At 44.4% G+C, this 18583-nt stretch overlaps 1 pseudogene; it reads left to right on the top strand.

Moving 5' to 3' along the window:
• The first annotated feature begins 1230 nt into the window (after window positions 1-1230).
• LOC126356639 (5S ribosomal RNA) lies at window positions 1231-1347 on the top strand (annotated as a pseudogene).
• Window positions 1348-18583: the final 17236 nt, after the last annotated feature.

Consider the following 18583-nt stretch of genomic DNA (forward strand, 5'->3'; position numbering starts at 1 on the left):
CCCAATAAATGTTTTGCCACCTCACTAGGTCTGTAGCCGGACGGACACTCATTAGTTTCACGGTTCTTGTCCATGGTGTGAAGACGATAGCAGGTACTTGCTCGTCTGCTTTTGCCTTTTGTACACTGATATATTTTCTAACAGCTAGTTAGCTGTTGTCAGAACAGCATTTGTTGTTTTGCGTATAACCTAAATGCAAGGCGGATAAGAATTATACCTACCGGTATTAAGTTAGGAGGATTTCGTACCTGTACTCGGAAGAGATAAACGATAAATGAGTAGATTTAACGCTTATTATGGAAATTACACGAATAAATCATTCGATATTGTCCCCAATACTTTCCTCTATTGCGCTTCGTGTACCCTTTCACGACTATGTAAGTAAGTTTACTTTTGAGGTAGCCCATGTTTCGCAGAAATTTTCTTCTTCCTCACATTCCTTTACTTATGATTGCATTCAGTGTATTATCAATGGATTACATTTCGGGATACGTATTTGGTCTGCCTTTCTTGGAGAGATTCTTCTGCGGTGCGGTCTGTTACTGTTCATGAATATTTTTTACTGTGCAGCTAAGCTGCAAGTACAGCTGTGATTTCTGAAGGAAAATAAAAACTCTCAGTAAGGAGCGAAATCATTACTTCGCAATCAAAACTGGGATGTGACAATCACTGTCTGTGATTCGGGAACCGTGTGTGGTAATCTCAAAATCGTCATCGAAATTATCAGCAACGCAGTATTTAAATTACAGTAGTTTTCAGGAAAACCGCCTTTTGCATGCTCCACATTAATTTTTTTATTTATCTTCCACGCACAGACGCGTTTCGCCTTAGTTGCAAGGCATCTTCGGGGAGTGTCCTGAAACATTTCGAATTTTGCATTTACAAGTTATATACAGATTTTTAAACAGCTCGTTGACGCTTTTAGGAAAGTACTCACAGATTAGCATTCTAATTCATTATTTTGAAGCCAAATAGCTTTCTCTCAGGTGGGAAACTGGCTGAAAGTTTGCAGTTTTCCTTGTGGTCACTGTTTCCGAGGTACAGCAATTTGACTACCATTTGCTGTATGTATAGTGTCACTTCTTTCTATAAGAATTGCCAGTTTTCTCAGAGTAACTTTTAACTCCTTTTTATGTAACTATATTTGTGCTGATGCCATGAATATTTATGTTGAAGGATATAAAGCGTTAAGTTGGTGAAGTTTTTTCCTTATATTAATATGCTAAATAAGCCAACGGCCTTGCCGCAGCGGTAACACCGGTTCCCGTTAGATCACCGAAGTTAAGCGCTGTCGGGCTGGGCTAGCACTTAGTTGGATGACCAAACAGCTGCCGAGCGCTGTTGGCAAGCAGGGTCCACTCAGCCCTTGTGAGGCAAACTGAGGAGCTACTTGACTGAGAAGTAGCGGCTCTGGTCTCGTACACTGACATACGGCCGGGAGAGCGGTGTGCTGAACACGTGACCCTCCATATCCCCATGCGTCGACGCCTGTGGGCTGAGGATGACACGGCGGCCGGCCAGTACCGTTTGGGCCTACCTAGGCCTGTTCGGACGCAGTTCAGTTTTTTAGTATGCTGAATAAATATATGTAGTAGTTCTTTGGAGAATAGGAGCGACTTCCTTTGAAACCATGAAGCTGGTACGCAATTTCGATTTTTCGGTTTGCTACATTCTGTGTACATGCCTGTAAGATAAACTTTCGAGTGTCTCAATAAGTGGACGGTCTATCATAGAATTCCGTTGGACAAAAAAATTTTAATGGAGTGTTTTCCATCTGACACTATTGGATATATTTACAGTTTTCATCTAAGATGCATTTGTCGCCACGGAACACACATCTCCTAGGTAAGTCCTGCAAAACCAGACTGGGTTTTTGCAATTTGGATATAGGTTGATTTCTGCCTCTACTGAAGATTATGAAATCATAGCCGATCTCTTCATTCCCCCCACCGTATCCACACCCAAGGGAAAATAAATAAAAAAAAATGGTTCAAATGGCTCTGAGCACTATGGGACTCAACTGCTGTGGTCATCAGTCCCCTAGAACTTAGAACTACTTAAACCTAACTAACCTAAGGACATCACACACATCCATGCCAGAGGAAGGATTCGAACCTGCGACCGTAGCAGTCTCACGGTTCCGGACTGCGCGCCTAGAACCGCGAGACCACCGCGGCAGGCTAAAAATAACAAGATGATGTCAGTACTTGTATAACGTATGTGTCAGAATGGTTGAGTGTAACTCCAGTTTTTGCGCTATGAAGGTTTACTGGCATATAGACGTCAAGTATGTGACAGCGCTACACTGTTACGAATACTGCTGTGTGCGCTGTTTTGGCCATTAGTTTCTGGAGCAACAGCACAGTCATGCTGTCACGCTAGCTGGGTCTTCAGTTGCCTTTGTCGGTTAATACACAACTGGCCATTAAAATTGCTACACCACGAATATGACGTGCTACAGACGCGAAATTTAACCGACAGGAAGAAGATGCCGTCATATGCAAATGATAAGCTTTTCGGAGCATTCACACAAGGTTGGCGCTGGTGGCGACACCTACAACGTGCTGACATGAGGAAAGTTTCCAACCGATTTGTCATTCCAAAACAGCAGTTGACCGGCGTTGCCTGGTGAAACGTTGTTGTGATGCCTCGTGTAAGGAGGAGAAATGCGCATCATCAAGTACGAATTCGATAAAGGTCGGATTATAGCCTATCGCGATTGCGGTTTATCGTATCGCGACATTGCTGCTCGCGTTGGTCGAGATCTAATGACTGTTAGCAGAATATGGAATCGGTGGCTTCAGGAGCGTAATACGGGACGCCGTGCTGGATCCCAACGGCCTCGTATCACTAGCAGTCGAGATGACAGTCATCTTATCCGCATGGCTGTAACGGATCGTGCAGCCACGTCTCGATCCCTCAGTCAACAAATGGGGACATTTGCGAGATAAGAACCATCTGCACGAACAGTTCGTAGACGTTTGCAGCAGCATGGACTATCAGCTCAGAGACCATGGCTACGGTTACTCTTAACGCTGTATCACAGACAGGAGTGCCTGCGTTGGTGTACCCAACGACGAACCTGGGTGCACGAATGGCAAAACGTCATTTTTTCGGATGAATCCAAGTTCTGTTTACAGCATCATGATGGTCGCATCCGTGTTTGGCGACATCGCGGTGAAAGCACTTTGGAAGCGTGTATTCGTCATCGCAATACTGGCTTATCATCCGGCGTGATGGTATGGGGTGCCATTGGTAACACGTCTCGGTCACCTCTTCTTCACAATGACGGCACTTTGAACAGTGGACGTTACATTTCAGGTGTGTTACGACCCGTGGCTCTACCTTTCATCGATCCCTGCGAAACCCTATATTTCAGCAAGATAATGCACGACTGCATATTGCGGGTCCTGTACGGGCCTTTCTGGATACAGAAAATGTTCGACTGATGCCATGGCCAGCACATTCTCAAGATCACTCACCAACTGAAAACGTCTGGTCAATGGTGGCCGAGCAACTGGCTCGTCACAATAGGCCAGTCACTACTCTTGCTGAACTGTGATATCGTGTTGAAGTTGCATGGGCTGCTGTACATGTATACGTCATCCAAGCTTTGCTTGACTCAATGCCCAGGCGTATGAAGGCCGTTATTACGGCCGGAGGTGGTTGTTATGTGTATTGATTTCTCAGGATCTATGCACCCAAATGTAATGAAAATGTTATCACATGTCAGTTCTAGTATAATATATTTGTCCAATGAATACCCGTTTATCATCTCCATTTCTTCTTGGTGTAGCAATTTTAACGGCCATTAGTGTACTTATGAAGGAGAACTTTTACACTTTCGGAAATAAACGTAGGGAAGAGGAGTATATGGAAACCGTTCAGCTTTAAGTAGGTTGCCGCATCACTGACTCAAACGCCAAAGGTGTCGTCACGTTTTCCACACGTGCGCCCTCGTGACCTTGTGGCCTTAAGAGGAACGCCACACGCTTGGCTCTGTAGTCTGCGGCGGCCTGTATACTGTGCAGAGCTGCTGCTGCTACGGCTACTGCTGCTGTTCCGACTATGTATTCTGCATGAACAACGGGCGCTGCTAGACGTTGTTTTCGTACATCCTTGTGACTGATTCTGCTAGCGCCGCCAAAATCTGTATCTGCATCGTACTAAATTGTGACATTGTTATCGAAATGTACGTAAACGCTTAGAACATGCTGTTTAGTTTCACTTTCTGCTTCATTTCAGCAACACCATTTGTTCAGTTAATGGCAATAATAAAATCGAGAAAGTGAATTGCTATTCCAGGCATTTTCAGTCAGTCAGACGGCTCAAAACGATTTACTTACTCGCTCTGCAGGTAATTCTCCTGGTAATATTCTTAGCTAATGTAGCTAGTTACTTAGTTCGTTTGTTATTTGTTCGACAGACCATATTCACGAGGCCGTCCGGAGTCTGGAACCGCGCGACCGCTACGGTCGCAGGTTCGAATCCTGCCTCGGGCATGGATGTGTGTGATGTCCTTAGGTTAGTTAGGGCGAATGGGACTTAACTTCTGAGGTCATCAGTTCCCTAGAATTTAGAACTACTTAAACCTAACTACCCTAAGGATATCACACAAATCCATGCCCGAGGCAGGATTTGAACCTGCGATCGTAGTGGTCGCACGGTTCCAGACTGTAGCGCCTAGAACCACTCGCCCACCCCGCCCGGCGTGTTTTATGTCCATAGGTTAGTTAGGTTTAGGTAGTTCTAAGTTCTAGGGGACTGATGACCTTAGAAGTTAAGTCCCATAGTGCTCAGAGCCATTTGAACCATTTTTTTGAAGAACGTGAATATAATGAAGGAAAAGTAGTGGGCTAATAGTCGAACCTTGAAAGCTCCAACTTACTTTTCACTTGCCCATCTGACATCTTACTCACCTAACTTCTGCATCCAACCTGTCATTTCTTTTCCACATGTAGTATCCTAAATCGTTTCTGTGCACTACCTACCTGGAAAGCTAACTAGCGTTAGGAGAGTTCGAGTTAATTTTTTAAGTGATGTCTTTAATATACAAGTTTCAAAATTAAAGTATATAATTATGTAAATGTGAGACCTTAACTTTTCCCGGTGAATTGAATGTTCAAATAACTTGCGGGTTTGCTGCCGGGTGACGTCGTCGACCACCGCCGATATTTCGACAGGAGCACACCCTGCCATTCTTAAGGCACAAATGCATTCTCAAGGCATTTGTGCCTTGAGAATGGCAGGGTGTGCTCCTGTCGAAATATCGGCGGTGGTTGACGACGTCACCCGGCAGCAAACCCGCAAGTTATTTGAGCAAATTATGTAAATGTTTTCTGTTTCATGTCATCGAGTGAGACTTGAGCAGACCAGCACCGCTTACTTCCTTTTAACGGAAGTGATAACAACACAGAAAACATACCAGCTAACGGCCATGGCAAAGGAGAACACGGAAATTATTGTAAAGTGCTACACAAAAAAGAAATATTTTACATTAACTGTACCGTATGTTGGGAGACTCTAAATGTGTCAATCTATGTCTATTTTCCAAGGTATCCAAAAAGTTTTACATTTTTATCTTTGATTACGGCAGAACTTTTCCTTATTTACTATGTGTGATGTAATGTAAAAATGCAATAAAGCAGAATATAAAGACGTATTCTTTGGTAAATACGGTGACAGAAATCGTGATGGAAAACTTTAAAATTTTATTACAACAGCATAGTCAAATTATTAATGTATACCTCTGGAGAAGTGATTTTCTGTAAAGTGAAACGAGCACTGAAATAATTCTGCAACGTTGAAAGTAATTTCATCCAGAGTCCGCAAAATAATCCAAATTAAAAATTCATAGCTCTTCTCTTTAAGAAAGTATTAAAGAAGCCTAAAATCAATAATAAAACTCGTATTACTCTAAATTCATTAAAATTATTACACGACCACGTTAGTAAGACGCGAGCTCTAGACATACTTCCATGGCTTCAGTGCATACTCTAAATAATATCTTTGGAGTAGCGATGACAAAGAATCATTGTATTGTAGCATAGCGACAGTAGACATAACACGACGAAAATAATTTTTTCAACAAGAAACTTTCTACTCCCCGTAGCTTCATTCTGCGTTATCTTATGTATAATCTTTGATAATGGGTGAGGAAAATAGGTCACAAACATAATTATGGCCAGACGTTGTGGCCGAGCGCTTCTAGGTGCTTCAGTCGAGAACCGTGCTGCTGCTACGGTCGCAGGTTCGAATCCTCCCTCGGGCATGGCAGCGAGTGATGTCCTTCGGTTAGTTAGGTTTAAGTAGTTCTAAGTTCTAGGAGACTGATGACCTCAGATGGTAAGTCCCATAGTGCTTAGAGTCATTTTTGAACACAATTATGACCAACGCTCACATAAAACAATAACTCCAAACATTGACCGTTCTGAAGGGATGTAGCGAATCCACGACGACGTTTTGCCATTCATTTCCAATACAGCATGGTAAACCAAAAGCACGAAACACTACAATATTCAATATTATTTGTCTTAGAGCATCCCCGCCGGTACTTCCCACATCATTATTACTGTCCACAGTTAACACGGATACTCAACGCATCAACTTCATAATGAAGGGAGTGTACACACACATTGCTTTAGCACCTCACAATTAAAAACATTTGTTTTTAACTGTCCCTCATCGCTTTATAATAACTTACAAATTGTATGCAATCAATGGCTGAAGAGTATCAACCAGCACACCAGGCACAGTTGGAGGAATGTGAATGATAAACAAAAAAAAAAGCGCACTGTGCTATGGCATACACTAATAATTGTCCTTCCATCCTTGGTTCGTGTTATATTTGTAGATCGCAAATGACGTGCGCACTGGTACATACTCAAACAGAATCAGAATAAATGAAAAGACGAATCATAAAACGGGATAGAGTATCTTTGTGGACTTCAAACTGCAACATTTCTGTCAGAACTGCAGTGGGCTGTGACAAGGCTGTGGGTGGGAAAGCACGCAGCTGTGCACAACATCGACGATCACCTCCTGAGTTAGCAGTCAGTGCACCACACACAAAATTGACATCGACGCTGCTTAAGCAAACCGACCCGTCTCATAGTTTACGAAGATACTTCAAGAAGCAAAATGGCCAGCAGGATTAAACACTGTCGCAGTGTATTCATAGTCCGTGCCACGTGGCTGGAGGCACGTGCGTGTTGAGAGCTTAATACGTCCACTTACTGTTGCGGCTAAGGCGCAAGGTTCCGTTGTTTGTTCGCAGAAGTACGGCTGCATCAGAAGGGAAGTCGTTCTAATCGCGAAGCGCGAGTATTCGCATCTAGCGCAACGTGAATGCCGCAATCGGCTAAAAAAACAGCTGACTTGCCGTTAGCTCACTTGTGCGTTGTCAGAAAAACTGATTTACGATACGGGTAGGACACAGGTATACACTTTCGACTAATAATCAAGATATAATCATATTGAGAGACAATCTTCGCAGTTGATAAACGTTTGACAAACAGAATCCAGTAAGTTATACTGAACGTTCAATATTCGACAGATACCTAAGTCGCATTCGTTGTGTGCCAAAGAAGCATAACAGGGCTACAAAAATTTCAAATGTGCACTAACTATTTATCAAACAAGTTCAACATTGCTTAACACTCTCCCCTGAGTACGTTATTTCCTATGGGAAGCCGGCCGCGGTGGTCTCGCGGTTCCAGGCGCGCAGTCCGGAATCGTGCGCCTGCCACGGTCGCAGGTTCGAATCCTGCCTCGGGCATGGATGTGTGTGATGTCCTTAGGTTAGTTAGGTTTAAGTAGTTCTAAGTTCTAGGGGACTGATGACGACAGCAGTTGAGTCCCATAGTGCTCAGAGCCATTTGAACCATTTTCCTATGGAAAAGTATGGTTATTAGATGATGATAAGGAAACGACTGAAGGAACAATTTTTCTCTTTGGTAGCAGGAATTTTAGTGTTGTTTTAACTTGGATAAATGCAAAAGAATAACCAGGAAAAAGGCAAAGAACAAATCACTAGGTGTGTAATTCCACATTTAACATGTCACATCGGTTAAGCACACAGGGCAATGTTAACAAACGATGTAACTGAGATAGCTGTGTGAAAACAATAATTGTGAATGTCAATGGAAAACTTACAATTGGAACAAGGGTCCCTAAAAAAAGCAATGGACCTCTAAAGGAAACTACAAGACTCATTCTACTGATGTAGGATTTCTAGCCTTTATCTAGTTGGGAAGACAGGGAATATCAAGCCAATTGAAAGATTAACAACTAAAATAGTAGCAGATTGGTAAATCAAATATGGAAGTGTAATTGACGCTCTGCCAACTTAGATGGGAATCTTCGGGAGACCGCCAAGGTTGCTGCCTCGCGAAAAACTTATTTTCGAATAAGCCTGTACGCCCATTCTGCTGTCCCCCTCGTATATCTCGCGTAAGATAAGCTCCACCGTTCCGGCCTCGAACGGGAGAAACGGGTCCGGCCGCTGTGTCATCCCACGACATTATTTGTTTGCGGTGTGGAACTGCATGGAGTCAGCACATCGCCCTCCAGGCCGTTGTCACCTTTGCACACCTTGAAACTGCTACTTGTCATTCAAGTAATTCCTCAGTAAGGATCACGAGGTTGAGTAGACACGTTTTTGCGGATGTCGCAAGATATCTCCCAAATTACTTCACTGAGAACTTCACTGTCTTTTTTTTCCGGATGTTGGCCATTAGTACACCCTACGTCGGTTATACGTGATCACTTGGCTATGAACTCGGACATATATTTAGGGTGGAAATAGAGTTCAGAAAGATACAAACTTTCCCTTGCTCTGCACCCGAATACGGTGGAAACCGCGAACAGCGATACAACACAACACACTTTCTTCTGAAATAAGTTTGGTTTTATTCAGGATTACAATACACCACATTATTCTTACATTTTTGGCATAAATACGTATTTCGCAACAGAATCTCCGTTCACTGCGACGGCCTTACGCCACCTTACTGGGAGGGCCTGTGTGGTACCACTCCACTGGTCGCAGCTTCTATCGGGTGCGCAAACTTAGTGTTGTCATTGAAAAGGAGAAGTTTGTTTCCATCGTCTCAAATGAGAGTGCCCGCATGTTCCAACATTGTAGGAGTCACAGCTGTGTGAGGCAGGCCGGCAGCTAGAAAGGATAGGATCGTGCGTTCTTGTTGCGTTTATGACAGACGCCTCGCCCAACGATTCATCGTGCTTTTGTTCACTGCCTGGACTCCTTAGACGTTCTAAAAGCACCTGTGAATATCCAAGAATCTCTGGTTTTTCGCCAAAAGAAGGTCAATGACAGCCCTCTGCTTCGAACGGACACTCGTGACAGGTTCTATTCCGAAGCCTACATATAGTGGCAAACTCTATTGGAACTCCATAAAACAATAGGGGCTGACGCGGGAATATTCCATTATGATCAACAACAGATTCAGCAGTTTTTCAACCGAAACTGGCCGAGAAAGACTTTTTTTTCATTAGTTGTCCGATGCCCTTGTGTGTTTCATGCGGTTACTGATCAAATTAAAAAATTTAAAACGCTGGTTTACCCATTAAGGGGTATGATGTTACGTTAAAGGTTTAATATACTAAGAAAAGTATTACTGTTGCAAAGTGCATACCTACCTCGAGGCAGCGAAACTCACTGTGTACAAATATCCAAATTATACATCCAGTATTTCAGAATGAGAGCCCTTAGTGACTTGCAAAAAACTTAACACGACAGTTAAAGCATTTACGAAACTACTACTCTTTTACAGCACTCCACAAAAGTGTTAATGCAGTAAAACTGCCGCATTAGGCATGTAGTTTTAGTTGATTACCTCTCTATTGCTAACTCCACTCGCAATAGACTTTGCACACAATATCCACGGGTATCTGCAAAATTATTTTGTGACATAGGATTCAGGAGATATGACGTGATAAGTAAATAGATGCGTGAAAAACTAGCTTCTCCTTAAAACGGAGCTAAGTTTATCTAGACTACAATCATCAAGTGTTTCATAATGACAGCACTTGGCGACTTCCAACAAGCACTGAACGTATCCTGAAACCTCAGCTAAACTTCCTTTCGCTGGTAAGCTTAACGGCAAGAATTTAGCGTATTTTCATTTTGCAGAATAAAGATCTGAGGCATCTCTATACTTGGGTACTCGATCCTTTAAATAATCAAAGATTTGCTGGTACATACTGAATGTAGAGGTCTTAACAGGTAGCTGTAGAATGACACGAAGAAGAAATAGAGTGAGGTGTGTGTGTGTGTGTGTGTGTGTGTGTGTGCGCGCGGTGAGATAGGGGGAGGGAAGAGAGAGAGAGAGAGAGAGAGAGAGAGAGAGAGAGAGAGAGAGAGAGAGAGAGAGAGAGAGAGAGAGGAGGTTGGATGTCGAAGTATTCCTCGCATCATAAGACTTGTCAGAACTTAGCGATAGGATGTGAACGACATGATGAGGTGCTTGCACATTGATCTCGCTATTACCTTGCAGGTCCGCGGCCTAGGGCGGGCATGACTAGCTCCCCCAGCGTGGACAGATTCACTGAACCACGTGCCTCGCAGCCTCCACCTCCTCCTCCTCCTCCTCCGATCCCTCCTCCGGCCGTCGCTGCGTTGACGTCGCACATCTGCAAGCGCACTGACCGGCAGCAGCCGCGCCGTGATTAGATTCACCCGAGGCACTGTTCTGCCGTAAAGATAAAAGCTCGCCCTTTACGATCCCCACTGCGCGCGACCGCCGTCTCGGCTCTCTGCTTCCATCCGCAGAACTACTACTGGCCTCATTAAAGTGAAATACTACACGAGAGAACAGCCAGTTCCATCGATCCTGCTAAATTTCACAATAGCTTTCGAAATTTTCCAATTCCATTGACTGACAGCAAAATCAATGAACCTTATTAATCTGCGTCTCAGTCAAGTGTAGCTTCAATCATCAGTAAGTTTGAATGGAAAGACGAACTGGAGAGAAATAACGATAGTTCTCCTTCGGAGATCAGTTCAACAGCCACTGGAATTTTAACTGTATATGGAAAATCTACAAATGTATCTGAACACGAGACAGAATAATTTACATCTAACGAAGATGGCTGAGGTGTCGCAGCAGAATAAGACTTACACTGAACAGGAAATACACGGGACAGGAAACATACGGGACGTAAGCACACTGGCCAAAAATAGCCCTGGCCGATAGATGGTGGAGACTCCTATATGGCCGTCGTCGAAGAAACTTCTCAATTCCTGACGTTCAAATTTTTGAAAAGAAAGTCATGGTCGCAGAATATTTGACCAGTTTCGGTTCGTTTAATTGGTCATCTTCAGATTATGAGCACAATTTGGCTGGAGGTGGCGGCGCGGCGTGGTGAACAGCTGCTTGTGGTCACAACCAAATGGTGCTCATAATCTGAAGATGGTCGTTTAAAGGTTCCAAAACCGGTTATTTTACTAAACCAGAAAATGCGATCTTGACTTTTTGTTACTGGTCATCATAACAGATCGTTCCTTATCAGACAGGAAACTTGGACGCCGAATCGAGACTTGTGAAACAGGCTTTCGACAAAACGGCTATTCGGGGAAAGAAGCAAATCAAGTTCTGCGATCAAGTAACAGTGCGCCAAAGGACAACCATAAAACACAGCGATGATAGAACATAGTTTCTCTCTCGTTTATGAAAAAAGGAACTAATCAGATCGGTAAAATTTCACACAATCATGATGTCAGACCAGTTTTAGACCAATTGAAAATAGTTCAAGCACTCTGATCTCTAGAGGACAAACGCACACCTCTCTCAGCGTGTGGCGTTTGTAAGATTCTGTGTACTTGTTGAAAGACCTGCATGGGAACTATCAATAGAAGTATGAATCGAAGACTGAAAGAACGTAAAAGCCTTTGCCGACTAGTGAAAACAGAAAAATCAACTCTAGCAGAGAATGTTCTGGAAGAGCATCTCAGAACCAAACGTAAATGAGGTATCGATCCTGAAACCCAGGTGCAGGTACTGAAACGCCTGGTTAAATCCGCAAGACACAACAGTTAGTTGGAACTGTGGAAAGGAGCCTAAAATGAGCGGCTGACAGTTACACTCGGACACACAAAACTTTATTTAGTTGCCCAAACATTACAGCGCAATTTTCTGACCTTAACTATCGACTGAATATGTCACACAATCTTATGGCTTCAGGTCACATCTCTAATTTTTAAAACGACTGAAGGGGCATGATTTAAGACACAACTACAATAATTTTTTTAAGTCAGAAAGCACAAGGTTTTATCCTTAAATAATATTTCAAACGAGGCTGAAGGCCCAAACAATCTAAGTCTTAGCAAGTGAGAAATTTTAATTTTAAGACGGCTGAAGGCTCACGATTGGAAAACACAATTACAATGAATTTTCAAAAGGCAGAAGGCCCAAACCTTTACCAAAAAAATTTTTTTTTTTAATGAGGCTGTAGGGCCAAACAATGCAACACTTGACAAGTAAGGAACTTGCTTTCCACCCGACCAGTACACATGGAACTCCAAAGCCAAACGTAAAACGTGTAGCCACCCACAACCAAGTGTGCACAAAGCTGTCAAAACTACACACACGTGTTGGACAGTGACAACACGGTGAGGAAAGGAAACTGACTGAATTTTAGGTCAGCGGCCAGGGCAGGTAACCGGACAGCTTACGGCCACAAGGCAGAAAATTCCACTGGTGCACTTGGACTTCAAATAACCAAATTACACTGGAACTCCATCAGATGGTGGCCAAACTTTCGCCAAAAGGAACACTCGCTGATGCTCATGGGATACCCCCAACAGCCTACCATGAAAACCAATGGCACAGTGTGAACAGACTGGCTTCGGTAATTAAATCACCACTCTATCTTGATGTCGGTGATCCACGAACCCCGTAGTAATAGGAACAGCTCCCCCACACTCCGACACTGCGTAGAGACCGCCAGCGGGCCTGGCCCACTGCACTGCGCGGAGATTTCCTGGCTGATCCACACCAACCGACTGACTGCCACACATCAACACAGAGACAGCACTAAAATAACTGAGCAGTCGACATCACAAGCTACACACAGTATCACGAACACTTACACAAAGGACTAGACCATACGTATGGCATCGACTGTGCAATAACAAGGACGAATCAAGAGTCGGCACACGCAGGCAACCCATAACTGATCGCCAGCCAACATACACCTCATCCGACCAGACGACCGACCGAAGACCAACCAAGGTTGGCATTCAAGTGATAAGTATATTCAACCGTCAGGCGAGTCATTGCTGTCCGGACCTTACTGCAGCCGCGCCTCGGCTAAGCTTCTCCGGGGTCGAAGTCAAACACTGGCAGGTCTGAACCGCGCTGCTAGTGCCTCCCAACGCTGGCAGATCCGAACACACGAACACCGGGAAGTAATTGCAGTAGGCAAAGATAAAACGCCACGGCTTATATCGTTAAGACCTGGCGCCGCTGCTACTTCTGCTCACAGACAGGCAAGGCGGCAACTCAGTGACGCCAGTAATTGAAATTAACATAACGATGTGATAGTACAGTAAAAACAAGACGTCAAATGAAATATGGCACGAACACGGTACTTATACACACATTAAAAATAGATTTGCATCACCTCGGTTCCGAGAGTTCCGGAACCTGTATAGAAAATTTCAATAGAGATCAACATAAACATAATTTCCGCCATTTTTATTGTTCATGAAAACCACACACTTCATATTGTACCAACATATAGCGAGACCTTCAGAGGTGGTGGTCCAGATGCTGACACACCGGTACCTCTAATACCCAGTCGCACGTCCTCTTGCATTGAGGATTGCCTGTAGTAGTCGTGGCGTACTATCCACAAGATCATCAAGGCACTGCTGGTTTATAGTGTCCAATTCCTCAACGGCGTTTCGCCGTAGATCCCTCAGAGTGGTTGGTGAATCATTTCGTCCATTTCGTTATCCTGAAGGAAGCCATTCACAAGATGAATACCATGGGGGCGCGAATTATCGTCCATGATGACGAGTACCTCGCCAATATGCTGCCGATATGATTGCACTATCGGTCGGAGGATGCCATTCACGTATCGTATAGCCGTTACGGGGTCTTCCACCACCACCAGCAGCGTACGTCGGCCCCACATAATCTCACCCCAAAAGAGCATGGAACCCCTGCCCCCCCCCCCCCCCCCCCCTTCCTGCACTCGCTGGACAATGTATCTGAGGCATTCAGCCTGATCGGGTTCTCTCCAAACACGTCCTCGACGGCTGTCTGGTTGGAGGCATATGCGACACTCATCTGTGAAGAGAGCAAGATGCCAATCCTTAGCGGTCCATTCGGGATGTTGTTGGAGCCATCAGTACCGAGCTGCATGGTGTCGTGGTTGCAAAGATGGACCTCGCCATGGATGTCGGGAGTGAAGTTGCACATGATGGAGGCTATTGCGCACAGTTTTAGTCGTAACACGACGTCCTGTGGCTGCACGAACAGCATTAGTCACCTGTCAGGGCTCCTCCGAGCCATAACCTATAGGTAGCGGTCATCCACAGTACTAGCAGCCCTTGGGCGGCCTGAGCGAGACTAAAATTGGTTCAACTGGCTCTGAGCACTGTGGGACTTAACATCTGAGGTCATCAGTCCCCTAGAACTTAGAACTACTTAAACCTAACTAACCTAAGGACATCACATACAGCCATGCCCGAGGCAGGATTCGAACCTGCGACCGTAGCGGTCGCGCCGTTCCAGACTGAAGCGCCTAGAACCGCTCTGCCACAGCGGCCGGCGGGCCAGGCATGTCATTGACAGTTCCTGTCTTTCTGTATCTCAACCACGTCCTAACAACATCGCTTTGATTCACTCCGAGACACCTGGACACTACCCTTGTTGAGAGCCTTTCCTGGAATAAAGTAACAATGCGGACGCGCTCGAACCGTCTAGGCATGGTTGAACTACAGACAACACGAGCCGTGTACCTCCTGGTGGAATAACTGGAACTGTAACAGTAGATAGTCTTATCTCTGACCAAGATTATCTCTGCTGATCACGTGTAGAGTACACCATGCCCATCTTACACAGTCGCGATCCGATCTCCGACTCCTTAGTCAGCAAGACTAAGCGTCGCCAGGAGCACCTTGGAAGTTGTCCAGCGACGAAACGTGTAGAAGTGTAGAACCGAATTTCCTGATCGACGGCCATTCAACCCGGAAGACTCACCAGAAACTATGACATCCAGTCATGAAGGGCTTCATAGTAGTGCAAGAGATATTACCCTAACTCTAACAACGTGTGATATTGCCTTTAGCCTTAGCAACGGGATCTATCAGGAAAGAGAGTCCATAAGTTTCTCCAGGAATATCACACGTAGCTAAGGCACTCACTGATGATCAGATACCTTAGACCTTCCGCACTCTGATGTCGATTGCTTCGTTGCTGCTGCTCCGCCAAATAGACCCACACTTTTTCTGTTCGATTAAGATTCAGCGGGCTAATCGAGGTACTATGTCAGGTGTGAGGATTTTTAAACCAGTAACGTATGCTTAGCCCGCCCCGTTGGCTGTGGGGTCTAACGCACTGCTTTCCGGTAGGGAAGGCGAGCCGGTGCCCGGCACGAATCCGCCCGACGTATTAGTGACGATATCCCGTGTGCCGGCCAGTCTGTGGATGGTTTTTAGGCGGTTTTCCATCTGTCTCGGTGAATGCGGGCTCGTTTCCCTTATTCTGCCTCAGTTACACTATCTCCACATACGCGTACATCATAATTACTCTACCACGCAAACATTCGGGGCTACACTCGTCTGGTGTGAGACGTTCCCGGTGGGATCCACTGGGGGTTAGAACCGCACACTAACCACGGATTCGGGGCGGGGAGGCGGTGGGGTGGGTAGTCTGCTGTAGCCTGTTGTGGGGTTGTGAATCACTGAGAGCGGCGGGAACGAAGCCTCTCCATCGTTTCTAGGTCTCTAGTCCCCAACAATACAATACAATACAATACAACGTATGCATGCAGCACTGTTTGGTCGACCGTTGTCATCTTGGAAAACTGGAGAATCCCCAGAATACTCTTCGCGAAGATGTAGAAAGTCCATCACTGAGAACGTTGCATTAAGCATCCTTCTTCAGGTACACGATAACCTGCATATATTGCGCCAAGGTACGAAAGACACCGCCAAAACATCATAGCACGAGCTCTGGCCTGAACTAAATTCCATTTATATGTTGCTTTGCTCACTGAAGACATCCAGAATTACAAATCACTGTGAGAAGTGTACTTTAGCGATATGCCCCAGTGCAAGGTTCGCTCGGAAACTGTTGAGATGAACCTTGATCTATTGAGAACATTTTTCCATGGTAGTTTAACCTGAGTGTTAAAAACGCTCAAAATAACCTGTTTCTGAAATAACCGATTTTCGGTTTTTTATTCCTCTTATTTCGAGTTATACACGAGGAAATCGAACAAAGATTGAAAAATTTTACCTCACTCAGTTTCAAGATGCATAGTATTGAATTTTTAAATTAAACAGACAAATGAAAAAAACACTTTAATCCGTCCACCATTCGTTGCTTTTCTCGAAAAGTGATCAATGGTTGAACACTACAAAAAAACTGTATTTTCCTATAGACTTATTTCTGGAATCTCTGCACTAAAATAATATTGTAATCGCCGATCGTACCACTATTTGGGTATTACGAATAATTAGTGCTAAATATTGAAAATTGAGGTTGAAGAACTCTGTTTTTGATGTTAACTTGTCCGTTTTCAAGGTGTACAAGCAGATTAAGGCGTTTTATGCAGACACAGTAAGCAGATCAGCTACTTTCTATTTTTATTGCACACTGGGAATGAAGTTTCAGTAAGTTGTTAATTTATTACTGTTATAATAATTTCCTTCCTCTTTCATTATTTCATAGAAATGGGGGACAAATCTCCAGCGTCTTAGACCAAATGAAGCATTGCACTTCTCTCCTATGCCACTTTGCAAAATTATTGGTGACATTCTGCAAAACAGCGGATGTCCGCGACAACACCGAGAAACCCAGGCGGGGACAAGTCTTGCACACTACTCATACGACACTGGACTCGCATTCGGGAGGACGACGGTTCAATCCCGTCTCCGGCCATCCTGATTTAGGTTTTCCGTGATTTTCCTAAATCGTTTCAGGCAAATACCGGGATGGTTCCTCTGAAAGGGCACGGCCGATTTCCTTCCCAATCCTTCCCCAACACGAGCTTGCGCTCCGTCTCTAATGACCTCGATGTCGACGGGACCTTAAACACTAACCACCACCGCCACCACTACTCATACGCTCGTACCGTAGGGCACGACAGAATGAAAGAGAGATATAATTGTTTCAGCGGTGCTATACCAACTCTTGCGCCATTTGTTTATTGCTCGGTTCTATCGGCATTGTTATTAACATTGTAGTAATCGTTTTCCCCATTTTCTACAATAAAGCAGTATTTCAAACCAGTGCAAATTTTATCGGTACAGCTTATTCCTTTTTTTTAAAAAAAAGATTTATCTTAAGACGAAAAATTTTGAGCTCTGCTGCTATTGCTAATTGGTACTTAGATTTAGTTACTCAGTTATTAGTAAAAGATAAAAAACCCTTTAGAACGAAGACGAAACAAATGCCAGAAAGTACCCGTTATTCAGAACTAAAATACCGGTATCGGTTTAGTGTGCTCAGTTTTTTGCATCCCTAGAACACGTGCAGCCATGTGTACATTACTCTTGTCATGGTTCAAATGGCTCTGAGCACTATGGCACTTAACTTCTGAGGTCATCAGTCCCACAGACCTAGAACTGCTTAAACCTAACTCACGTGAGGACATCACACACAACCATGCCCGAGGCAGGATTCGAACCTGAGACCGTAGCGGTCCGCGGTTCCAGAGTCTAGCGCCTAGAACCGCACGGTCACTCAGGCCGGCTGATATTTAGACAATTGATCACTGATAATATTGCAATAAATATCATGTTTCAGATTCATAGGAACTTGCGTATATGGTCCCATGTCATTGTGCGAAAAGGCCATGCAAAGCATCACAGAACAACCTCTGGGTTGAAGCACGGCCTCCATTACAGTGCTCGTTAAATCTATCGGTTCACTAGGCGCCATGCTTCGTCTGAAAAAAAAAAAAACCAAAATCTATAGTGCGCGTTTCCAGGCAAACAATGTGTAGTTTAAGCTCTGTCTGGTCCGTTGAAGAGATGCATCTTCATATGTAGCTTTGAGCAATGTCCTTTCGCAAGGTACCCTACTCCAAATGCCAATTAAATGCAGTTCTCTTCGTATAGTTCTCTCGGAAACTGTTGAGATGAAGCTGCATTTATTGACAGCTGCAGCTTCTGTCGTGCTTGGTACCGAGTGTCGGTGAAAAGTTGTGACCCTAGTGTACCGACCAGGATCTCACTATGGTTACAGTATTACAGAGGACCGAGCGGTGACATCCCTGCGTGAACTCGGGATTGTTGTTGGGAACCAGTGAAGAGTTCAGAAATGGTTCAAATGGCTCTGAGCACTATGGGACTTAACATCTGTGGTCATTAGTCTCCTAGAACTTA

This window comes from Schistocerca gregaria, chromosome 3 (assembly GCF_023897955.1).
Source record: "Schistocerca gregaria isolate iqSchGreg1 chromosome 3, iqSchGreg1.2, whole genome shotgun sequence".
NCBI classification, from domain to species: domain Eukaryota; kingdom Metazoa; phylum Arthropoda; class Insecta; order Orthoptera; family Acrididae; genus Schistocerca; species Schistocerca gregaria.